At 40.9% G+C, this 27,521-nt stretch overlaps 1 long non-coding RNA gene across 1 annotated transcript; it reads left to right on the top strand.

Annotated features, from left to right (window-relative positions):
- Nucleotides 1–18,155: 18,155 nt before the first annotated feature.
- Nucleotides 18,156–20,608, top strand: LOC142179405 (uncharacterized). Its single transcript, XR_012707419.1, has 2 exons — nucleotides 18,156–19,508; nucleotides 20,321–20,608. It is a non-coding gene; the product is annotated as an uncharacterized LOC142179405 (long non-coding RNA).
- Nucleotides 20,609–27,521: the final 6,913 nt, after the last annotated feature.

Raw genomic sequence — 27,521 nt, 5'->3', positions numbered from 1 at the left:
ACCCAATGCTTAAAAAAATGAGTAAAAGAAGGATAAGAGTGAAGAAAACTCCCTATGTCTCCTTGTCCATCTATGTATCCATAGTAGCGTCACCGCCCTCAGTCTCCTCTAATTGGATCTCATCATTCTCAACTCTAAGAGTGGCTGGGTTGGTGAACATCTGGCGCACCGCTTCAGTAGAGTGGGCAGCCAGTATGGCTCGTTAGACCGATAAGCTGGTGCCACTGGAGCTGATGGTGCGGCTGGTGCTACTGGTGCTGAAAGAGATGGATCCATCAACATGTCATATGGAAGATCTCTAGCAGCTGCAATCTTGGTTACCTCTCTCTGGATCCTCAACCCAGGATTCTTAGAAGCCTGGGACTTCCTCATTTTCTTTAGCTGATCTCTCAGCTCCTCAATCACTAATCCATGCTCTACCAAGGTGTTCATTATGGTGGTCTGGTTCTCCAAGAGCTTCTTCAAAGTCTGCTCCATTGTTGGAGGAATGTGGGGTGCCAGGATGGATGACTATGCTGCAATAGTACTGGATATGTCAGACAGCTTTGCAGTGGCTGTCTGCATGCAGTTGTTGAGGCTCACCAGTTTCGGGGAGACTCCTAGCTTATTAAGTAGAGCAGTAGTCATAGGCACCAGCTTCAAAGTCGACCTGGAAGGCACTGAGGCTAAAGTTGGGGCATGTCAGCTGTAATGGCTGAAGGCTCTCCTAAGTGGAAGACATATCAGCTGTCTCTGCAGGTACCAACGATGGCTCATCAAACTGGCCAATGGTGGTAGTAGGCTGACCCTTTCTCTTAGGGTTGTGTGCATCTATCAATGAATACCAGGATAAGGACTTCTTCGCCCGCACCTTCGTATCAGAATCTTTCGGCTCCACCCATGCATCCGTAAGGAACTAAGTGATGGTGTTGGGATATGGGTAGGAGGTATCAGCTTGCCTAGCCACAGACATGTTGGCCGACATCACAGCACCTATATTGATCAGGTACCCGGCTATAATAGAGTCAACTAGAACTACCCGCAGGATAGGAAGGTTTGTTTCATTCTGGCACGAGTCTAGTCTGCTGCATACAAAAGTCTGCCATCTCTTTGCCTCGAAGTTTAGGGTGTTCCGCTGAATATGAATCCTTGTTGTCATCCATGTGGTGGTGGCCACGGGGCTACAAGAATCTCAGCTAGCCATGGGTGAGCTTCATCTTCTATTGTCAGCTTCTCCAAGTTTTGTGCAAGCTCAACATCTTCAAACCCCAAGTAGGACTTCAGAATGTGCTGGTCAAACCTCACCTTCAGATTACTCAATTTGGTCCCATTCTTTATATGCACCACATTGGCATATAATTCACAGACCAGATACTCCTTTGCATCCACTATACTCTGGGTTAACCACATCCACCCCTTCCGCTCTCGAAACTATCTCAAGACTGCCGGATTATACTTGTGAAGATCTTTCAATTGGAACTGTCACTCAGAGTGAGCGATCTCACCAGCCACCACTCACAGAAGCTAGTGAAGGAAGCTAGACTGACGAACCGATCCTCCAAGACCTCTTTTTTTATTAGACCTCTCAAGGGTGGCAACTGTAGTATCTCCCCCTCGGTCATTATCTAGAATATCATCAAGTGCAGTCGCTGATGCCTCAGGGACAGGTGTAAGTGAGGGCTCGGAAGCCTAACTAGCACTTTCCCAACCCTCGGAAGTGCTCTGAGATGTGGAAGGCTCGTCCTGGAGTTGATACCTCCTCGGTAGCTTTGATTGGATAGCCGTTGACTGCTCTTCAACCGAGTTGCCCTCCAATGCTTCCCTATATGGGGCATATGAACTGAATTCGGTGAGCTCTACATTTTTTCCTCGGCTGGATAGAGCCTTCTTAGTTATAATCTTTTGAATGGCGAGGGGTAAAGTACATTTGCCTCAGCCTCTGGAAGGTCCACCCCTCTTCTTTGAAGTATCTCCGTGACCTCGAGATCTAACCATTATCAGCAACAAGAAACAACAAGACTCAATTGTATGTCAAGTGCCAACAAACAATTAACACATAGTGTAAAACATGCTTACATGGTGGGGAAGTGCGGCCCCCACAATTAGAAGTGCGGCCGAAGACTGGGCTGTGTGGACCGCACAATTTGAGCTTGCAACCGCAGAACTGGAACTGTGGTCCATGCAATTATCAGTGCTACCGCAGAACTGGAGTACGATCCGCACTTTTATCATTGTGGCTGCACATTAGATATCCCAAAATTGCCAACTCTCTAATGAGAGAGAGTAGGCTGTTTTGCGGCCGTACTCACTTTTCTGCGGCTGCGATGGGATTTTTGTGGTCCGCACAATTTCAAGTGCTACCGTAGAATCATGCCTCACCAATGAACCCAAATCTCAACTTCTGTAGATCACACAATTTCTTGTGCGACCGCAGATTTCAAAACAAAATCGGTCAGACTTCCTAGGGTTTTTAATTTTTGCACAAATTCGACATGATATTAACAATAAGGCATGAAAATCAATTCACCTATTCCCCATAAAGCAATTAGCAGTTGACCCAACACACTTTAAACCCAACATGGTAATAAAATTACAATCTATTGACAAATGGCCTAAAACTACCTAACAAGTTGTAACTTAAATTAAAAATTGAAAAATTCTATTAAGTAATTGAAGCATACCAGATATGAAGTAGTGTAAATGAGTGATCACAGATTTGGATTAGTGTGGTAGATGATTGACCAGATGCTATCTTATACTGGTACTCATTCCCCAACTGCAGTTCGCCAATGTAGGGGCTATGTGAGTCTCCCTGTTCATTCAACACTTCCAGACACCAGTGGTATTTCGGCTACTCCCAGGCCCAGGAGCCTTATTATGCACCACCAGTATCTAGTGTACCTCCTGCATGGGGTACTTTCAGCGGTCATTCCATCAGACCTGGCCCAAGCAAGACATAATAGCCACGCCCTTCGAGAGCTTGTTTTGATTATGGCGACACTCGCCATATGATGAGGGATTTTTCCAGACTTAGGAGGGGTGCACCTTAATGAACTTCTTATACACCGCGTGCTCCACCGGGTCCTCAGGCTATCATTACAGCACCGGCTACCACTCTTCCTTCTCAACCAGGTCGAGGTGGAGGTCGAGGAGGTAGAGGTCGCCCTAGAGGGGGACCCATACCAGATATTATGCTCTTCCTACTCGTACAGAGGCAGTTTCTTCCGACTCTATCATTACAGGTATTGTTCCGGTCTGTCATACAGATGCGTCGGTTTTATTTGATCTAGGCTCCACTTATTCGTATGTGTCATCTTATTTTTCTCCATATTCGGGAGTCTACCGTGATTCTATGAGTTCTCCTATTTATGTATCTTCACATGTGGGAGATTCTATTATTGTTGGCCGTGTGTATTGGTCGTGTTTGATTATTCTTAGTAGTTTTGAGACAAGAGCCGATTTATTATTTCTCAGTATGGTAGATTTTGATATTTTCTTAGGCATGGACTGGTTGTAGCCCCATTATGCTATTCTTGATTGTCACACCAAGATCGTGACATTGGCTATGCTAGGCTTACCGCGGTTAGAGTGGAGAGGTACCTTAGATTATCTCCTAGCAGAGTTATTTCATTTCTTAAAGCTTAACGAATGGTTGAGAAGGGGTATGATACGCATCTAGCTTATGTGAGAGATGTCAGTATTGATACCCCTAAAGTTGAGTTAGTTCTAGTAGTGAGGGATTATCTCGATGTATTTCCAACTGACCTGACAGAGATATCGACTTTGGTATTGATTTGTTGCTGGGCACTCAGCCATCTCTATTTCTCCATATCATATGGCTCTTCCTGAGTTCAATGAGTTGAAGGAATAGTTACATGAATTGCTTAAAAAGGGCTTCATTCAACCTAGTGTGTCACCTTGGGGTGCTCTGGTCTTGTTTGTGAAGAAAAAGGATGGTTCTATGTGTATGTGCATTGATTATCGCCAGTTGAACAAAGTTACAGTGAAGAACAAGTATCCATTACATCGTATTGATGACCTATTTGATCAGTTATAGGGTACCAGAGTGTTTTCCAAGATTGACTTGCATTCAGGTTATCATCGGTTGAAGATTCGGGAGCCAGATATCCCAAAGACTACTTGCAAGACTCGGTTTGATCACTACGAGTTCCTTGTGATATCATTTGGGCTGACCAATGCAGCAACAACATTTATGCATTTGATGCACAATGTATTTCGGCCCTATCTTGACTCATTCGTCATTGTGTTTATTTACGACATTCTAGTATACTCCCGAAGTCAGGAGGATCATGAGCAGTACGAGCTGTGTGCTTCAGGCCTTGAGAGAAAAGAAATTATATGCAAAGTTCTCAAAGTGTGAGTTCTAGCTAAATTCAGTGGCATTTTCGGGACACGTAGTGTCGACTGAGGGGATCAAGGTGGATCTGAAGAAGGCGGAAGCTGTGCAGGGTTGGCACAGACCCTCCTCAGCTATGGACATCCAATGTTTCCTTGGTTTGGCGGGGTATCACTGTCAATTTATAGAGGGTTTTTAATCTATTGCAGCACCTATGATCAAGCTGACCCAGAAGGGTGCTCCGTTCAAGTGGATAGAGGAATGAGAGGAGAGATTTCAAAAGCTCAAGATAGCATTGACTATAGCCCCAGTATTGGTATTGCCTTACAGGTTCGGGGTCTTATACTGTTTATTGTGATGAATTACGGATTGGTCTCGATGCAGTGTTGGTGCAGGACCATTAGGTGATTGACTAAGCATCTGGACAGTTGAAGGTGCGTGGAAAGAATTACCCTGTCCATGACCTTGAGTAAGCAGCTATTGTTCATGCCTTGAAGATTTGGCAGCACTATTTGTACGGTGCCCCTTCTGAGATCTACACGGATCACCGACGTTCGCAGCATCTATTCAAGCAGAAGGATCTTAACTTGCATGAGCGGAGGTGGTTAGAGATGCTTTAGGATTATGATATCACTATTCTATACCATCCCAGGAAGGCCAATGTGGTCGCCAATGGCTTGAATCGCAGGGCGGAGAGTTTGGGGAGCTTAGCATATTTATAAGCAGCAAAGAGGCCATTGGCATTGGATGTTCAGACATTGGCCAACCAGTTTGTTAGGTTGAATATTTTTGAGCCGAGATGAGTTTTGGCTTATGTGGTCTCCTAGTCTTCTCTTTATGATCTTACCAGGGAGCGTCAGTATGATGACCCCCATCTGCTTGTCCTTAAGGACACAGTTCAGTACGGGGATGCTAAGGGGGTCACTATTAGTGATGATGGTGCATTGAGAATTCAAGCCAGGCTATGGGTGCCCAATATAGATGGATTGTATGAGTTGATTCTCCAGGAGGCTCACAGTTTGCAGTACTTCATTCATCCGGGTGCCGCGAAGATGTATCAGGACTTGAAGCAACATTATTGGTGGAGGAGAATGAAGAAGGACATAGTAAAATATGTAGCCCGCTATCTAAATTACCAACAGGTGAAGTATGAGCATCAACGGCCGGTTGGGTTACTTCAGAAGCTAAGATTCCGGAGTGGAAATAGGAGTGGTTCACTATGTATTTTGTTGCTGGGCTTCCACGGACTCAGTGAAAGTTTGCAGTTTTGATGATTGTGGATAGGCTGACCGAGTCAGCTCTTTTCATTCTTATGATTAGGGGTGTTCATGGTTCGGTTTGGGTCGGTTTTTTCGTAAAAAAAAAAAACAAACCAAGTAAGTCGGTTTTTTATCTATTCGGGTTTTATCAGTTTTTGTCGGTTTTTTCGGTTATTTATCATTTTTTTCTTAAATATGAGGCATACACTACCAAACATATATTCCGACGACTGTATTTTCAACGTAACTGTTACAACCCATATCCACATGTGTTAGTTCATGCCATATATTAGTTAACATAAATCCAAGAAGGAATTATCTTTGAGATGATAAGAAGTCAATCCTATTGGTCTTAAGTGATACAAGAGTGTATAAGGGTGATTAACCAGTATTAGAAGTTAAACGAATCAAGGATGTTGTAACTCGTATTTTCAGGTAATCTAGCGGTTCTTAATACACTCAAGAGGTCATTTATTAAGGTATTTTAATCATATAATATCTGTATCATAAGTCTTGAAGTCAAACGAGTTATGAAACAAAAGTCGACAAAAGTTGTCGCAACTTAGGTTCATAATTTTACTTAAACATTAGGTCAAATGTTTCTAATCTATTCTCATAATTTACAAGGAATTACGGGGTGATCTACCCACCAAATTAAAGATATATGAGTCTAGTTTCCAACGCATTAAACCGTTCATCGATACAATCTCGGAGTAGAGAGATATTCGCATTTTCGCGAGACTGCGCCAAGCACCTCTCTATGGGGCCCACTAAGTCGGTTTAAGATATTTGGACCTATATAGGATGACTACAACCCGTTTTAAGTCATTTCTTTTCACTATTTTCAGACCTTAGAACCCTAGGAACATCCTCTCAAGGTTCTCTCAAGATTCAAGACCCAAAAAGGGCAAACAACACAAATCAAGTGTCGGGAATTCCGTGGCGCTAGTAAGTCTCTTGTTCTTCTTGTTGTTGCTCATTTTTGTGTCGTTCCACCCGTGTGGGAGGTTGTTTTAAAGGGTTTATGTTCTGTAAATACTCCCTCATGTTCTTAATATCAATCCTAGGTGATTTCAAGCCTTCTAAAGTGATTCTAGTGCCGAAAAACACTAATTGATCGCTAGTTTCGTTTTTTTGTTGTGTGGCAGCATTGGAGGGATATTTCATGGAAATTTAAGGTCAAATTGGAGTTTTTCTTTCTGTATAAAGGTAATGAACCTCTTACTCTATACTTTATTCGTTCTGACGTCCTTTTATTTGTGGACGCTGCATGTCGTGCTGCAGGTCCTGATAGACAGACAGGTGCGGCTCTCCCACCACAGTAGACTGTCCAGTTCAGCGGTGATTGGCGAGATCCCTTCTCCGGACTTGCCTTGGTCTTGGTATGCAATTTTTGTTATAGACATTATGGGTATGTCGGGGCCCTGTTCCGGCTATGTTGCAACACTTATGTTCTTTTAGAGGCTCATAGACAGGTGTCGGCTCATGTATAGTTTGGTATGCCTTGTCGGCTAGTTTTTATTGTATAGTCTTTCATAGTAGCGTGGTAGCTCATACCTTATATGTAGTTTCTTGATTGTCTGGTCATCCCCTGCTATGTATGTTCATGTCGTCATATTTTATTGCTGGTTGTCCATGATCTAGGTCTACCATTTATATTGATCTCTTTAGCCTTAAAAGATAATAATGAAGGTTAGATGAAATGTACGTTGGTGCTCGGCAAGTGTGGTCGGATGCTAGTCATGGACCTTCAGTTTGGGTCGTGACAAACTTGGTATCAGAGCAAGTCTATCCTAGGGGTTGTCTATGAGCCGTGTCTAGTAGAGTCTTGATTATGGATGTGTAGCGCGCCACATTTATAATCAGGAGGCTACATGACATCTAGGGTTGTTACCTTCTTCCTGAATCTAGATCGTGCGTAGAGTTGAGTCGTAAGTGTTTGTCTCTAATATTCACCTTGTTTTTTTTCCAGTGATGCCTTCGACTAGGAAGCAAACGATTAGTAGACGGCTTGATACAGCAGCGGGAGAGGGTACCAGTCAGGTGCCCCAAGTCAGAGCAGGACAAAGTGAGGCTCAAAGTGAGATGCCCTCTCATACCTCATCTACTCCATCTCCTCCAGAGGATATTAGAAGGCACCCAGCGCCTCCAGTTCCTCCGTCTGGTACTCCAGACCAGGATATGCAGAGTGCTTTGCAGTTATTGACTAGCTTGGTAGCTGCTCAGGCTCAGAGGCAGAATACAGGTGCTGCTGAGAAACCAGTTAGTACAAGAGTTCGTGATTTTATTAATTTAGACCCTCCAGTGTTTACCGGATCAGACCCCAAGGAGGACCCACAGACTTTTATTGACCAGGTTCATCGTACACTTCGGGTTATGCATGTTAGTGATACAGAGGCAGTAGAGTTGGCTTCTTATCGGCTATGGGATTTAGCAGTTCTCTGGTATGATAGTTGGGAGAGATCCAGGGGTTCGAACCCTCCTCCAGCTGTGTGGAAGGAATTTTCTGAGGCCTTTCTTCGTCACTACTTGCCAGTTGAGATACGACGAGCTAGAGCTGATAAGTTCTTGAACCTTAGACAAGGTAATATGAGTGTGAGAGAGTACAGTATGCAGTTTGATTCTTTGGCAAGGTATGCTCCCCATATGGTGGCCGAGATGAGTGATAGGGTGCATATGTTCGTGAATGGGTTGGGACCACATCTAATAAATGAGTGTACGACAGCCTCCTTGGTGGAGGGCATGGATATTTCCCGTATTCAAGCTTATGCCCAGACCCTAGAGGATCGTAAGCGCCAGCAGAGGGCAGTTAGGGAGCAGGATAGGGGCCAGCATAAGAGGGCGAGATTTGCAGGGTATTCTGATGACTTTAGAGGCCGCATCAGGCCACAGTTTTCGAGGAGTTCGGCGCCACCTGTAGCTAGTGCTCCTCCACAGTTTCAGAGGCCTCGATATGATCGATCCTATTCTGGTCCAGGTCAGAGTTCGCGGGCATCTGGCTCGCAACATCACAGAGATACTAGTCAGATGAGACCCCCAACACCACATTGTGATCAATGCGGCAAGGCCCACTTTGGACTGTGTCGTCGAGGTTCTGATGCATGCTATTCGTGCGGGCAGCCTGGCCATATGATGCGGGATTGTCCTAATAGAGGAGGTGATGGTATGGCTCAGCCGACTGGATCTGTTTCTGGTTCTTCCTCATCAGTTCGACCTCCAGCACGGGGTTTTCAGCAGTCGACAGGTCGTGGTAGGGGTAGAGGTGCAGTGCCGAGTTCGAGTGGTGCTCAAAATCGAACCTATGCTCTAGTAGGTCGACAGGATCTCGAGTCGTCTCCAGATGTTGTTACAGGTATTATATCTGTATTTTCTTATGATGTATATGCGCTGATTGATCCGGGATCTACATTATCATATGTTACACCCTTTGTGGCTAATAAGTTTGGCATTGAACCTGAATTGATAAGTAAACCCCTTGTGGTATCTACTCCGATAGGAGATTCTTTGATTGCTAGAAGGGTATATAGAGGTTGCACTGTGATGATTTGTAGTCGTCAAACCTCGGCAAATTTATTTGAGTTAGAAATGGTTGATTTTGATGTGATAATGGGAATGGACTGGTTGGCCTCATGCTATGCAAATGTTGACTGTCGTACGAAGATGGTTAGGTTCCAATTTCCGGGTGAACCCATCATTGAATGGAAAGGGAACATTGCTACACCGAAAGGTAGGTTTATTTCCTATCTTAAGGCAAGGAAAATGATCTCAAAAGGTTACATTTATCATCTCGTTCGCGTTAGGGATGCGGAGGCGAAACCGCCTACTTTACAATCAATCCCTGTGGTTAACGAATTCCCAGATGTTTTCCCAGATGAACTCCCGGGCCTTCCTCTTGAAAGGGAGATTGAGTTTAGCATTGATGTGTTGCCTGACACTCAACCGATCTCTATTCCTCCATACAGAATGGCCCCGACAGAGTTGCGAGAGTTGAAGGTGCAGTTGAAGGACTTGCTGGATAAGGGCTTTATTAGGCCTAGCACTTCACCTTGGGGTGCACCAGTCCTATTCGTGCGGAAGAAAGACGGGTCGTTACGGATGTGTATCGACTATCGACAGTTGAATAAGTCTACTATAAAGAACAAGTATCCACTTCCAAGAATTGATGACCTGTTTGACCAACTCCAGGGTGCCAAGTATTTCTCTAAGATTGATTTACGTTCAGGGTATCATCAGGTGAGGGTTAGGGAGAAGGATATTCCAAAGACGGCCTTCCGGACAAGATATGGGCACTTTGAGTTCTTGATGATGTCGTTCGGGCTAACAAATGCCCCAGCAGCTTTTATGGATCTCATGAATACTATATTCAGGCCCTATCTTGATGTGTTCGTGATTGTATTCATTGATGACATTCTAGTGTATTCTCGTTCGGAGGTGGAACATGCGGGCCACTTGCGGATAGTATTACAGACGCTTCAGGATCGTAAGTTATATGCTAAGCTCTCCAAATGTGAATTCTGGCTGAACTCAGTAGCATTCTTGGCCATGTGATATCTGATGAGGGTATTAGTGTCGACACTCAGAAGATCGATGCAGTAAAGAATTGGCCGAGACCTACAACACCATCAGAAGTCCGCAGCTTCCTAGGGCTAGCAGGATATTATAGGCGGTTTGTAGAAGGATTTTCCTCTATATCATCACCATTGACTAAGTTAACACAAAAAGCTACCAAATTCCAGTGGTCTGACACTTGTGAACGTAGTTTTCAGGAGTTGAAGAATCGATTGACATCTGCACCAGTGCTCACTCTTCCTGAAGGAACATAAGGTTATGTGGTATATTGTGATGCCTCAGGTATAGGTTTGGGGTGCGTATTGATGCAGCATGGGAATGTGATTGCTTATGCATCAAGACAATTGAAGAAGCATGAAAAGAATTATCCAACCCATGATTTGGAATTGGCTGCAGTAATATATGCTTTGAAGATATGGCGGCACTACTTATACGGCGTCCATGTTGACATCTACACAGATCACAAGAGTTTACAATACATCTTCAAGCAGAAAGAGTTGAATTTGAGGCAGCGTAGGTGGCTTGAATTATTGAAAGACTACGACGTCGAGATATTGTATCATCCCGGTAAAGCCAATGTTGTGGCAGACGCTCTCAGCCGTAAATCAATGGGAAGCTTAGTACATATTAAGGCAGGTAGATGGGGGTTGATTAAAGAGCTTCATCAGCTAGCCAATATGAGAATCAAATTGTTAGACTCTGATGACGGAGGTGTTACTGTACAGAATACATCAGAATCATCTTTGGTAGCCGAGGTAAAAGCACGACAATATGAAGATCCTATCTTAGTACGATTAAGAGAAAGCATTCAACAGTGTAAAAGTATGGCTTTTAGGATCGGAAAAGATGGGGCACTGAGATACCAGAGCCGATTGTGTGTTCCTAATGTGGCAGGGTTGCGAGAGAAGATTATGAATGAGATTCATCAATCCCGATATTCCATCCATCCCGGCTCGACAAAGATGTATCATGATGTCAAGGAGCAGTATTGGTGGGATAATATGAAGAAGTCTATTGCTGAATTTGTAGCCCAGTGTCCCAATTGTCAACAAGTAAAGATAGAACATCAGAAACCCGGTGGATTGCTTCAAAATATAGAGATTCCGACCTGGAAGTGGGAGGTGATTGATATGGACTTCATTATTGGATTACCTCGCTCTTATCATAAGTTTTACTCCATCTGGGTGATAATTGATCGACTTACAAAATGTGCCCATTTTCTGCCAGTGAAGACAACTTACGCGGCTGAAGATTATGCAAAGTTGTATATCAAGGAGATTGTTAGGCTTCATGGTGTGCCCATATCTATTATATCAGACCGAGGAGCTCAATTTACGGCTAACTTTTGGAGGTCTTTCCAGAAGGGTTTAGGCACACAAGTAAATCTCAGCACTGCATTTCATCCCAGACTGACGGACAGGCTGAACGTACCATTCAGACACTGGAAGATATGCTACGAGCATGTGTTCTAGATTTTAGGGGGAATTGGGATGATCATCTTCCACTCATAGAATTCGCCTATAACAATAGCTACCATTCCAGTATTAAAATGGCCCCATACGAGGCACTATACGGGAGGAGATGTAGATCACCAGTTGGATGGTTCGAAGTCGGTGAAACAGAATTATATGGGCCAGATTTGATTCACCAAGCTATTGAGAAGGTGAAAGTGATACAGGAGCGATTGAGGACGGCACAAAGCAGGCAAAAATCTTATTCTGATGTCCGACGTCGTGATCTAGAGTTTGAGGTTGGTGATTGGGTTTTCCTGAGGATCTCACCAATGAAGGGTATTATGCGTTTTGGGAAGAAAGGTAAGCTGAGTCCAAGGTATATCGGGCCGTATAAAATTCTTCGACGGATTGGACAGGTTGCTTATGAGTTAGAATTGCCATCCGAATTGGAATTTGTCCACCCGGTATTCCATGTATCTATGTTGAGAAAATGTATTGGAGACCCTTCTCGAGTCGTCCCTATCAAAGATGTACAAGTTACAGAGGACCTATCATATGAAGAAGTGTCAGTGGCGATATTAGATCGGCAAGTCCGCAAGCTGAGAACAAAAGATGTAGCTTCCGTCAAAGTATTGTGGAGGAACAAAAATATGGAAGAAATGACATGGGAAGCAGAAAAGGAGATGAAGTCAAAATACCCTTACTTATTCCAGAATGAAGATAACAAGGATGTTGGTGGAAGACAGGATACATTGGAAGAAGAAACGGCTCTATGAGGTAAGCAATAATTTGAGAATACTCCTCCTTAATACAAAATGATGATATGTAGATAATGTAAATACGCATAATGCTTTGTGTAGACTTGTGAAACCATATGTTGGGCTTAATTACTTGCAAGTTTTGCTAGTGACCATTTTATAGGGGAAAATTGATCGGAAATTTCCATTGGAATCCACGATGATTTAAACTCCCCATAAACCCTTACATTCGAGGACGAATGTTCCTAAGGGGGAGGGTGTTACAACCCATATCCACATGTATTAGTTCATGCCATATATTAGTTAACATAAATCCAAGAAGGAATTATCTTTGAGATAATAAGAAGTCAATCCTATTGGTCTTAAGTGATACAAGAGTGTATAAGGGTGATTAACCAGTATTAGAAGTTAAACGAATCAAGGATGTTGTAACTCGTATTTTCAGGTAATCTAGCGGTGCTTAATACACTCAAGAGGTCATTTATTAAGGTATTTTAATCATATAATATCCGTATCATAAGTCTTGAAGTCAAACGCGTTATGAAACAAAAGTCGACAAAAGTTGTCGCAACTTAGGTTCATAATTTTACTTAAACATTAGGTCAAATGTTTCTAATATTTTCTCATAATTTACATGGAATTACGGGGTGATATACCCACCAAATTAAAGATCTATGAGTCTAGTTTCCAATGCATTAAACCGTTCATCGATATGATCTCGGAGTAGAGAGATATTCGCGTTTTCGCGAGACTGCGCCAAGCACCTCTCTATGGGGCCCACTAAGTCGGTTTAAGATATTTGGACCTATATAGGATGACTACAACCCGTTTTAAGTCATTTCTTTTCACTATTTTCAGACCTTAGAACCCTAGGAACATCCTCTCAAGGTTCTCTCAAGATTCAAGACCCAAAAAAAGGGCAAACAACACAAATCAAGTGTCGGGAATTCCGTGGCGCTAGTAAGTCTCTTGTTCTTCTTGTTGTTGCTCATTTTTGTGTCGTTCCAGCCCGTGTGGGAGGTTGTTTTAAAGGGTTTATGTTCTGTAAATACTCCCTCATGTTCTTAATATCAATCCTAGGTGATTTCAAGCCTTCTAAAGTGATTCTAGTGCCGAAAAACACTAATTGATCGCTAGTTTCATTTTTTTTGTTGTGTGGCAGCATTGGAGGGATATTTCATGGATATTTAAGGTCAAATTGGAGTTTTTCTTTCTGTATAAAGGTAAGGAACCTCTTACTCTATATGTATTTAAGATTATCCAAGTTGCGGCTAAGCCATTGAAGCTAGAACTTGTGAGATATATATCGAAAGGTTTGGTAGTAATGTTATTGTTTTGTGGACTGTTTTGCGTTGTTGTTGGGCTGCGTATTTTACTACTATCTTGTGGAGTTTTGGAGGAGGAAGGGTGTGGGGAAACACCATATATATTTAGGGTTATGGGCTGATAGTTATTCGTAACATTTCCAGATTGTTTGACACGACTATGGTGGTCGTCGTATGTATGGAGTGATTAGGCTGTGTGTGGACTATATTGGGAGGCTCAATATGTTTATTATTGATGTTGTTTGGGATGTTTGGTGACTATTTTGAATGGTGTGAGGTCATATATATAGGGGAGGTGCTGTCTGTTTCATCGTAAAATAGGTTGTGGTCGATACATAATAGTTATGACGCTTAAATGATAACGATAGTATCGTTTCTCTTATTGTAGACTAAGGAGTTTTGACAATTGCATAGCTTGAGATTGGGGAAGTATATACAAGGTATGTGAGGCTATCCCTTTCCTTCTTTTGCACGACTCCGATTGTACATAATGTAATGAACGAGCTTCCAAAAATACTCTACTCTTAGAAGCTAGCAGTACTTACATTGTTTTCCCTCTTATGGAACGATTGATGTTAATGTTGCTTCTCTTCTCTTATGTTATCAATGTTATTGGTACTTCCTGATTCTTATAAGGTTTATAGTGAAGACTTAGTCCTAATAACGTGTACAGAGGATACCGACCTTACGTCACTCCGAAAGGTTTAGAATGTGATTCCATGAGTCGAGCATGCATTATATATATGTATCTATTTTACTCTACCGAGCCACGCTATAGTTGGCCGGGTACGGCACCTATTGTGCAACCACTGATCAGTTGGGTTTTACCGAGCTCCACGTGGCTGGGTACGATTCTACCGAGCCTATTATGGCCGGGTACGATATGATGATGATGATGCCCACAGAGGCGAATGCTTTAAAGGTTTATGTATTTATACATATGTATCATGCATTTCATGTAAGTAGCCCTCAGAGGTACTAAGATGTTACACGTGGTATATTCTTTATCCTTGCTTACATTACTGATCGTATTTATGGTTCCTTGCCTTTCATACTTAGTACTTTATTCGTACTGACGTCCTTTTATTTGTGGATGTTGCATGTCGTGCTGCAGGTCCTGATAGACAGACAGGTGCGGCTCTCCCACCACAGTAGACTGTCCAGTTCAGCGGTGATTGGCGAGATCCCTTCTCCGGACTTGCCTTGGTCTTGGTATGCAATTTTTGTTATAGACATTATGGGTATGTCGGGGCCCTGTTCCGGCTATGTTGCAACACTTATGTTCTTTTAGAGGCTCATAGACAGGTGTCGGCTCATGTATAGTTTGGTATGCCTTGTCGGCTAGTTTTTGTTGTATAGTCTTTCATAGTAGCGTGGTAGCTCATACCTTATATGTAGTTTCTTGATTGTCTGGTCATCCCCTGCTATGTATGTTCATGTCGTCATATTTTATTGCTGGTTGTCCATGATCTAGGTCTACCATTTATATTGATCTCTTTAGCCTTAAAAGATAATAATGAAGGTTAGATGAAATGTACGTTGGTGCTCGGCAAGTGTGGTCGGGTGCTAGTCATGGCCCTTCAGTTTGGGTCGTGACAGTAACACTACCAAATCAATTTATCTTTGAGAAATCTATCATTTATTAAAAAATATTAATAATAATTGAATCAAACAGTTATGAATAATTTAAGTACTTAATTAAAAATTGATTATGTTTAACATGAAATAAATTCTTGTATTTAGCAAAAGAAGACTAACAATCAAACTAGAATGTAAAGGCAAAGAATTAGATTATTATAATAGCAAAGAACTAGACTAAAAATACAAGTGACTAATAGTACTGTAATAGCAAAGAACTAGACTTAAAATACAAACTACTAATATGTACCATAACATTTTAGAAACTTTATATAAAAATATACATATATATAGGTATAATAATAAATTTAAATAGCTACTTTTATAGTCGGTTTGGTTCGATTTTTTTTTTGGTAATTTTTTGATTAAAACCAAAACCAAACCAAATTTGATCGGTTTTTAAAATTCAAAACTAAAACCAAACCTAACCTAAAAAGTATTGGTTTTTTGGCCGGTTTGGCTTAGTTTTCGGTTTGGTTTGATTTTTCGGGTTTTTATGAACACCCTTACCTATGATGACTACTTATTTTTCCGAGGTGCTGGCTCGAGTGTATATCCGCAAGGTTGTCAGGCTTCATGGCATGCCAGTATCTATCATTTCTGACCGGGATATGCAGTTTACATCACGGTTCTAGAGGGTCGTACAACCTTACTTAGGTACTCGGGTTGAGTTGAGCACACCATTTCACCCTCAGACGGACGGAGAAACCCGAGCGCACTATTCAGATACTAGAGTATATGCTCTGTGCATGTGTGATGGAGTTTGGAGCTTCTTGGGATCTGTTCTTGCCACTTGCGGAGTTTTCCTACAACAATAGTTACTAGTCAAGCATTTAGATGGCATCGTATAATGCTCTGTATGGTAGGCGGTGTCCATCTCCAGTGGGTTGGTTTGAGCCGGCGAGGCTAGATTATTGGGTAAAGACTTGGTTTAGGATGCTTTGGAGAAGGTAAAAGTGATTCAGGATGCTTTGGAGAAGGTAAAAGTGATTCAGGATCGACTTTGCATAGCCTAGTCTAGATAGAAGAGTTATATGGATCGAAAGGTTCGTGATGTTGCTTTCATGGCTAGAGAGCGTGTCTTGCTCCGGGTTTCGCACATGAAGGGTGTTATGAGGTTCAAAAAGAAGGGAAAGTCGAGCCCAAGGTTTATTGGCCAATTCGTGGTGTTGTAGAGAGTTGGGGAGATTGCTTATGAGCTTGCCTTAAACCCTAGTCTAGCCCGAGTTCATTCGGTAATCCATGTTTCTATGCTTCATAGTGATCACTCTCATGTGTTGGATTTCAGCTTAGTCCAGTTGGACAATGATCTATCTTATGTTGAGGAGCCGGTGGCCAACTTGGATAGGCTGGTTCGAAAGCTGAGGTCAAAGGACATTGCTTCATTGAAGGTTTAGTAGAGGGGTCAACCGATCGAGGAGGCACCTTGGGAGACCGAGCATGACGTGCGCAACCGTTATCCACATCTTTTAACCACTTCAGGTATGTCTCTATGCTCGTTCGAGGACGAATGATTATTTTAAGGGGGGAGGAGGATGTAACGACCCAGCTAGTCATTTTAAGTGTATTAGCCCCGATCCCTTATTTACTGTTTACCCCATATCTTTTTCTGCTTATGTGACTTGCTGGGAAGTTCTGTTTTTTGGGTTCAGAGTGTTTTGGGACACTTAGTCCCTAAAACGGAAGTTTAAGTTCTAAGATTTTTTATCGTAGTTTGAACTGTGTGAAGACAAATCCGGAATGGAGTTTCATCGGTTCCGTTAGCTCCGTTGGGTGATTTTGGACTTAGGAGCGTGTTCGGATTGTGTTTTGGAGGTCTGTAGCTGAATTAGGCTTGAAATGGTGAAAGTTGAATATTTGGAAAGTTTGACCGGAAGTGGACTTTTTGATATTAGGGTCGAATTCTAATTCCAGAAGTTGGAGTAGGTTCGTAAAGTGGAATATGACTTATGTGCAAAATTTGAGGTCAATCGGACGTGGTTTGATAGGTTTCGAAATCAGTTGTAGAAGTTTCAAGTTTCAAAGTTCAGTAAGTCCGGATTGGAGGGTGATTCATAATTTTTTTGTTGTTTTGTTACATACCGTACTTTAACGTTAGGATTCATCAAAGTAATAACATATGAGTTGGAAGGAATTAAGGTTATACATGAAGATATGGATGTAAGACCCTGTAAGTTTAAAGAATTTCGGAACTACAATATATTGGCTTGATATGTATTTCCTTAGAAGTAAACCATTTTCGGTAAAAGTTGATAGGTACGATTTTATGTGGTTGTGATAAGTTTTAAATTAAATAGATGACATTTGGGAGTTTATAAATGAGGTTTTATTTATTATAAGAGTAGATAGTATTTTATCATAAGAAAAGTTATCCTTTTTCCGTTTTGAGAATTTATAGTACAAAAAGAATTTTTTTTATTGTAAAGATATAAATTATTTTCTCACAAGAAAAGAAAGCTATCTTTTTACCATTTTTAAAAAAATAAGCATACGAAAAATTTGTACTTTTTATATGTGACTGGGAAAATTAGAATATTAAAAAAATGTATGTATTTTTACATGGATGTTTTAATGAAATAATAGTATATGTATTTATTTTATATGGTACCACATGACCTTGATAGTATGATGTATAAAGTGTATAAAAAAGTAGAATTTTAAGTGATTTGAGACAATTCTTAATTTTGCGGGTAATTGGTTAATTAACGGGTAGCGGGGTATTACCTAATTAATTAATTAATACATTATTGGATAAAATTCAACCACCCCATAACGTGGTAGCCCCCCCTAATTTCTACATTGTGACTCATGAGTGGATCTAGTCATTCTATCAAACTTATATTTTAAAATCATTTGAACTGTTAAGGGTCTTATGGAATTAGGAGTTGTTATCTTTTGCCTTGAATCCTTGGTAATTGTCTCCTACCTCAAAATTGTATAGTAGTGTAAATCTCCGAGCAGGTATTTTCTCTTCACTATTTCTTCAACTGGTTTCATACTGTCTTTCACTGTCTTCTTATCTGATTCATTAGAAGGTCTAATCTTAAGTGTTCATAGATTAATCATGAATATAATAAAACTTCTTGTATTCACTTTTCTCTTATCCGTACAAAACTGGGGGTTGTTTGTGTATAGATAAAGGGTATTTTGAATTTTTGCTTTAGCATATAGGAACAGAAAAATTGAATCTTTCTTTGTGTTTTTTTGGATTAGCAATCATGTATGGTAATTTTGAGATGATATGATTTTGGGAAGATTATATGAAGTTAGTTGATAAAAGGTGTATTCTTTAAAACTTGAAGTGACATGTTTATTAGAACTTTCAAGGGGTACAAAAATGGAGCAGATCAAAGTTTGTTATGCGTTGACTGGGTAATTAAGCAGTATGGAGTTCGTATGGCTTGTCGTTTACCTTGACTACAGTGGCGGAGCCACCTTAGGCTAAGGGGTATCATTTATTGTAAAATTGCACTGTGTAGCTAAGTTAAAAAAATTATTTTTATGTATATATACTGTACGTTGAATCCCCTTAACTTATTCGTGTGTTTACTTCTTTATATCTTGATACCCTTTAGTAAATTCCTGGCTTCTCCACTGCTTGGCCGTTATCTTATTTGAATACTTTAGTTGGCTATATTCGATATCTGCGTATAATATTTTCCTTTCTATGTTTTTTTTTCTGTTAGTTTTGATATCATGATCGGATGGTCCTCATAGAGGCTTGACCAAAGGAATGTTTTATTATCACAAAGTGATTTTTGAATTTTTTTTAGACGTGCTTCAATTTGTAGAAGGATTAGTAATAAAGGAGAATTCTTTCCCTCATCTAATGGTATGGTGAATTGAATTTTTGTCTAAATAAACTCACCTTGGTAGTATGATTAGATAAATGAAACATTAGTGCTTTACACATGAGATTCTTTTCTAGAAACGGTGTTTTGGGAAGTAAAATACACTTTCTTGTATACATGTTCTGTATGTTTCATATCAGAGTCTTTGGAGGTTATTCTAGTGGGTAGGATTCTGCAGTTGTAACCTTGAAGTGATTTTAACGCGTCTAGCATAAATATCTAGCTAGATGCTTACTGATCAAAGCCATCGTTACAACCTTGAAATGAATGTGAAGAGAATGAGGGGCCGTACATTTCTCTCACAACAATGTGTTGCAGGTATGTTAAGGCTATCGTTTATTTCTTTCGGCATGATCCATACGATACAAACGAAACGAGAAAATGTATAACTTCCATAAATGACTCTATTCATAGAAGTATTAGAAGTGCCTATGTTCTTGAATTTCCATGTATCTTGTGATTATATCATTTGTTCATGGGTCTCAGAAAAATATATAAGTTGAAAAAAGGTTTATTTCATCATATTATTCAAAGGCATTATGATCTTATGACAATCCGAAAGATTTTATTAACGTACTTCTCATGCATTGCATTCGTTTACATGTGCATTTACCCAGGACTTAGATGGCGTTATATACGCGTATATATGTATATGGGATATGGAAAAAGGTTACGGCGTTATATACACACCACCACCTGATCAGCTGATATATGATGATGATGTTGCCCACAATGGCTGAAATATGACTCAGACGGCATTATATACGCGTATATATGTATATATACGTATATGGGATATGGGAAAAAGTTACGACGTTATATATGCACCACCACCTGATCAGCTGGTATACGATGATGATGTTGCCCATTGTGGCTGAAATGATATGATGGGATGCCCTCAGAGGCTTGATGATGATATATACGTACAGACCTATGCATTACATGACATTTACACGCATATGCATGACGTTATAAATATTTCATAATTTACAGAGCTATCTAGACTTACAGGTTGAATCCTTTACTCCATGTTTCTTCCATGTTCTTTATATACTGATTTACATGCCTTACTCAGTACATTATTCATACTAACGTCCTTTTGTTGGAGACGATGTGTTTCATGCCTGCAGGTATAGATAATCAGTTTGACAATCCCTCATAGTAGACGAGATTGACATTCAGCGAAGGATCGGTAAGACTCCACATCATTCGGAAAGCAACCGAGTCTATGAGTCATCGTTTTTTAGTTTTGCTACAGACTTATGGGTAGGTCGGTACCCTATCCCATTTGATGTCAAACAATCTTAGAGGCTTTGTAGATGCATGTTGATTATGTACAGTATGTCAGAGGCCTTGATAGCCCATATGTATTCATGTTTTATCAACGATGGTTCATTAATATAACATTTGCCCACTTATACGAGTTGTGGCCATGTTGGCCCATGATAGTTACAAAAGGAATGAATGAGTTACAGAGTGGTTCGCTCGGGCCAATGTGGCACCGGGTGCCAACCACGCCTCCCCAGGTTGGGGCGTGACAAAGTGGTATCAGAGCAGTTCGTGTCCTAGGGAGTCTACAAAGTCGTGCCTAGTAGAGTCTCACTTATGGGTGTGTTGCGTGCCACATTTATAATTGAGAGGCTATAGGGCATTTAAGAAATGTTACCCTTCTTTTGTTTCCAGATCGTACCATAGAGCTAAGTCGTAAGAAGTCAGTATAAAGTTTCCACCGAATTTGGTATGTACTAGAGGTGCTATCACAATAGAGCTTTAAGGCGTAGATGTAATTTTTACTTATGTGGAAGGGAGGCTGAAAGAAACAGAAGATACGATGCTGTCACGACCCAAACCCCGCTCTGGTCGTGATGGCGCCTCTCGTGAAGACAAGGCCAGCCAACAAACCCATATCGCCTTTTCAAAAATAGTTAAACATTAATAAACAGTTTAAATGTGATTTAATGATATAATTAACGGAAGCACAACACGACACAGCCCTAACCGGGGTGTCACAAGTCACGAGCATCTACTAGGGTATAAATACAACTGAAAGCTTGGAGTGTACAAATACAGACTAATGAAATGAGGAGAGAGAAAAGCTGTGCTGCTAACGCCGGCAGCTACCTTGCTAAACCCTGATGACTCTGCCTCCGATCAGCCAAAACATACCTGAATCTGCACACAAGGTGCACGGAGTAATGTGAGTACTCCAACTCAGTGAGTAATAATAATAAATAAAGACTGAAGGCAAGAAATCACGCAAAAACACAATGTATTCCATACTGAAGCAGTAAAATCACTTTAAACAGTAAAGCAGTGAGAAATCAAGTGAAAATCCCTTCTTCCAACAAGTAAAGCAAGTAGTTTACAAGTGTAATAAAAATGATAGAAATGTAAACAGCCCTCGGGCAAAACATGTACAACAAACCGCCCCTCGGGCATAATATCAACAGAACCAGCCCCTCGGGATCAATATTAGAACAGTGTCAGCCCCTCGGGCTCAATATCAGAACAGTAACAGCCACTTGGGCTCACTCATAACAGTAATAGTCTCTCGAGCTCACTCTCAGAATAGTATCAGCCCCTCGGGCATAGTATCAATCACTCAGAACAATGGGTACCCGCGCTCACTGTGAGTGTGCAGACTCCGGAGGGGCCCCTTATGTCCCAAGCGCTATATCAAGCCACCTCATGGCATTATCACTCAGCATATTCTCATATCACTCAAGCCACCGTGTGGCATAGAAAGTATCTCAGGCCCTCGGCCTCATATCACTCGGCCTCACATCACTCAAGCTACCTCGGGGCATAAATAGTATCTCAGTCCCTCGGCCTCACATCAGTCAAGCCACCACGTGGCATAAATAGTATCTCAGGCCCTCGGCCTCACATCACTCAAGCCACCTCGTGGCATAAATAGTATCTAAGGCCCTCAACCTCATATCACTCGGCCTCACATCACTCAAGACACCTCATGGCATAAATAGTATCTCAGGCCCTTGGCCTCACATCACTCAGCATATCCTCACATATGTCCCTCGGCCTCACTCAGTCCGGAAATCATCATAAGCCCCTCGGGCATTTGTAAAACAGTAGTTCTCAGCCCAAAATACCATTTAGAAATATCATTTGAGTTTTCAAATCTGCATAAAAGCGGCTGAGTTTGTAAAACAATAATTATCAACAGGACTGAGTTTAAATATAAGTCAAAACAATGAGGAAATAGTGATAAAAATTCCCAGAGGATTCAAATAATTGGCACGAAGACCAAGTATGGCAATCGGCCCAAATCATGATGATAACAAATAAGTTTCAATCAAATATGCGGTAAAATCATCAATTGGGATGGACCAAGTCACAATCCCCGGTAGTAAAAGACCTCTCGCTCATCATCCAGCGCGTGTCTCACCTCAATATAGCACTACAATGTGCGAATCCGAGGTTTCAAACCCTCAGGACATCATTTACAATCATTACTCACCTCGAACCGGCTAATCCTCTAGCTCGCGATGCCTTTGTCTCTCAAATCGACCTCCGAATGCCTCGAATCTAGCCACAATAATTTGATTCAGTTAATAAAAATTATAGGAATTAATTCCATAAGAAATTCTAAATTTTCCATTAAAAATCCGAAATTGCACTCAAAATTCGCCCGTGGGGCCAACGTCTCGGAACCCGACAAAAATTACGGAATATGAAACCTCATACAACCATGAGTCCAACCATACCAATTTTACTAAAATCTGACATCAACTCGACCCTCAAATCTTCAAATTAAGCCAAGAGGGTTTTCAAGATTTTCCCAACTAAAATCACCAATTAAATGCCAAAACTAGTAATAGATTTGGGTAATCTAACCAAAATTAAGTTAAGAACACTTACACCGTTGTTTTTTCTGAAAATATCCCGAAAATCGCCTCTCCCCGAGCTCCAATTTACTAAAAATGGAAAATCATAAGTTACATTCTGCCCATAATGTTTTTGGGGTTACTGTTCATGCGTTTTTACTGTTCACGGGTACTGTTCATGGGTACTGTATACGGGGTACTGTTCATATGTATTGTGCACGGGTGATGTACATGGATACTGTTCATGTTTACTGTACATGGTACTGTACACGGATACTGTTCACGCAGGTGCGGTTACTGTTCACACGTGCGAAAAAATGCAGAAACTGCCCAAAAAATTGCAGCAGCTTTTCTTTTCACTAAAAAGGCTCTAACTCCATTATACCAACTCGGAATTCGATGATTCTTGTTCCTATGAGTCACAAATAATAATACGAACATATCCATTCAGCCGAAACTCAATTCAGAGCTCATTTACTCAGTTCAATACCCATTTCTCTCGTTAAACAATTAACTCATGTTTCGTGTAAAAAATCCAATCGCGACTTGATGAAATTAGACCAAACTTTCCAGATCAGTCCTATAATTCATTATCAAAATTCCGGAAGTCTGGAAATCAAATTTCAATCTCTTGAAGTAAAAATGGACCTTTGGATCATTACATGCTTATGCTCAAAACGGCAAAATCTTCCAAAAACTCTTCCAAAACATATCCGAGCCTCATGGGACCCCGACCAAACATGCCAACACACCCCATAACATAATTCAAACTTGTTTCAACCTTTGGAACGCTCAAAACAACATCAAAACATCAAATCACCCTCGAATTCAAGCCTAAGAATTCCAAAACTTCCGAAATCCTAATTCGATAAAAAAGTCGACCAAACGACGTCCAAATGAACTAAATTTTTGCACACACATCACAAATGACATAACGAAGCTACAAAACTCTCAGAATTCCATTCTGACCCTCGGATCAAAATCTCACCTATCAACCGGAATTCACCAAACTATTAACTTTGCCAATTCAAGCCAAATCCTTCCACGGACTTCCAAAATGCATTCCGATCGCGCTCCTAAGTCATAAATCACCCAACGAAGCTATCCAAATCATAAAATTTCCGATCCGAGCTCATATACAAATAAGTCAACTATTAGTCAAACCTTTCAAATTCAAAGTTTTTTACTGAGCTGTTCCTTCAAATTCATTCTGATTTTTCCTGAAAACCAAAACCAACGATCTACATCAATCATAATACGTTACATGGGGCAAGTCATGCCCGGAAACTGACGATCAAAGTGCAAAAGTTCAAAACGACCGGTCGGGTCATTACATCTTCCCCCACTTAAACACACGTTCGTCCTCGAATGTACCCAGAGCTATTCTAAAAGCCGACCAATCGCTGAATAACCTTACCATGCATATAGCCGGGGGTTATCCCACGTCACCCTATCTTATATAGGTCCGATAACAACGTTTAACTAAAATTACACAATCCAATTTAGTAAACCATAGAACCACATTTTCACTTCTGAAACCATCAATACGATCAAAACCTCACACCTATACTTTGAATAGACCCGAACTAGCTATAGTAACCCATGCCTTCAACCTCGGGAGCAATCCCATGATATACCATATAACTCTAACGCTCGCAGCAATAACTTCTATTCACAGCAGCTGCCTATAACAACCAAATACCGATAGAAAACCTCTTATCAACTAAAGTCTCATTCCAACACTTTTATATACTGCCAACGATAAATGAAACACGCAATAGACCATAACCATTTCTTGGATCAACCATTCATGAAGCCATTTCTCCTCTGGCAATTACTATAGAAACTTTTTTTTTGAATCGAACCTCGATGTTTACCCATCAAACATGCTGAAATCGAATCTCTTTATTTTCATTAATGATCCCAACGATCTCCTTTGACCCAACACACTACCCTGGTGACATGTCACACCAATAGAGGCCTAAGCCACATCTAGCATAATACACGCACCAATAAGCAATGGTCCGAACATACTCAAATCATGAAAATGACTCAAATGAAATAGTTGTACCTCAAGCTCACTAGTACCACCACAACGCAGGGCTGAGAACCCGTCTCACATCATAGAATAGGACACACAAATCTAACCCGCAAGGTCATATCTCCATATAGCTTTGCTACAATGCGCGATCCTATCCAAACACTGCTCCACATGGGACACCTCAAGTCACTATGCTCGAAATCGAAAACCACACACAATTTGATATCTGGAACCAAAGCAATTCATCATACTCATGGTGAAGCAAATAACAAAAACCACGCACACCCGATAGGACATAACTGATACGCCATTCACCGAGTTACACCAAATTACTCTTCCCGCTCGACTTTCATTATGAAACTCCGATAGAACCGCACCATAGGTGTCTATAACCAACAGATCATATTTTCTCACAACATAGAAAGGTAACGCATAAATCCCCATAATTGCTAATAGCTCAAAACAACCGAAGCAACACATCCTTCGCCAACAACAACTTGAAGTCAACAAAACCGTCTCGATGCCGGACACATATCCCATATAGGTCTACCAATGGACCATACATCAACTCCAGTTACACACAACAGATAAATAATCCTTCGAAGGTCCACAATGACTGAATCATAGCACATACTAATATCTGACTAACTTACCCACATTTTGCCATCCACAAGCTAACCTGTATATGAGAACTCCCGGTCTCAAAGTCCATAAAATACATGAATTTCCATATCTAATCCCAATTCCACCACTCTCATATATAACTCACCTCTAGTACCCAATCACCCCATGGGAGATACTCTAAGATTCTTTGGTGCTGCCAAGCAAACCCGAATATCAACAGCTAACTTGACGAGAAGTGCTATAATACTACCGAAGTACCATCAACTCAATCACATTGACTCTTTCTGGAACATATACCCTTGTCAAATCACCTCAATTAGAATTACCATTTCCTTAATCATCTGGAGATCCCTTCTCAAATCATTTGAAGTTCATTTCTCTAATTATCTGAAACTGCCCGCGCTACCTAAGAATTTAAGACCTTCCATTCAAATCTGAACCGTGATCTTACACATGCAAATCTCATTCTTACCCAACATACCGCATAAACCATACCACTCTAGGATAACCACGAGAAATTCATATCCCTTCCGAGCTACAAACATCTACGTACTCAACCAGTCAAGAACTTTCCATTGGTCCCATCTAGAAGAAAATCACTATACATCCCATGCTACGCATACCCATAGAAAATATACATCTCTAAACCACGATAAAACCATCATGAACTCTCCGAGTTCCCTTTTGCACAAATCAGACCTATCAGGACTGAATCCTTCTAACTCAATCAAGCTAAGCAAGCCATCAAAACCTAAGAGCATCGCCGCAAAATACCTGAAAGAACTTATTACCTCGAACACACACCAGTAATAATTCATATCCTTACCATACCGATTCGGTCTACTATCAAGCTACCCCATCTATCTAAATTTCCTTCTGATTCATCTTCAACTTGATATTCCTTCTTGTTGTAGCACCACAATTTCCTCAACCTAGGCTTATCACACGAAACCCAAGCATAAAGGTACATCGTCTAAGGCTCTTAAGTCGCTGAATACTCTTTAAGTGTTCCCCAAAGCCATTACCTTCACCTTCCCGATACTGATATATAGAATCCCATAATTAATATAGCAAATACCACAAGTCTTGCCATCTTCCACTGAAAACTCAGTTTCTATCCATAAGTACAACTTAGAAGCCTCCAATTATTGCATGTAGAGTTTTGAACACAATAGGACCATTCTCTAGAGTCATCCACACTACTCAAACCGCAGTTAGATTGATTAAACGAACCGAACAACTTGTGCTTCATTTGCACTCTGGCACTGCAGAATGTGACCTCATTCCAATATAACCAAGCAACTTTCTGATTTATGCACCGAGCATTCGTTACCAACCACAACTCAAGTCATTCCCCGATTCTCATACACCCATAAAGCATAACATAGCCTTTATTGAAATTTCCTTTACTCGAGCCACAACTGATTTATAAATACGCCTCAAACTGGAACCATTAGAGCACATAACCGTGCAATCAACTATTCAATAGCGGACTCCCCCACTTGGATCGAAGCATTAGATCAACACACGCTCAATAACTCATAACAATTATACTCTATTGATGCCATGATACCATAACGAGATTAAACTCAAATCTTTTATAAGCTTGTGAAAACACAGATCATCTAGAATTTTAACTCTTCTGCAAATCTCGCATTCCACTCTCGCAATAGTTACACCCACTCACTAAGCGACCCAATTTAAGTTGCAACACATATCCTTCACTCGCAAATCTAGCAGACACATAAGGATCGTACAACCTCAAAACACTTTGCATGAGATAACCCACCTTCTTCGCCTTAAACTAACATTTATGTATAC

Source organism: Nicotiana tabacum, chromosome 3, assembly GCF_000715075.1.
Source record: "Nicotiana tabacum cultivar K326 chromosome 3, ASM71507v2, whole genome shotgun sequence".
Lineage (NCBI taxonomy): Eukaryota > Viridiplantae > Streptophyta > Magnoliopsida > Solanales > Solanaceae > Nicotiana > Nicotiana tabacum.
The sequence above is the reverse complement of the archived record's forward strand: the minus strand, read 5'-3'. Positions and strand labels throughout refer to the sequence as shown.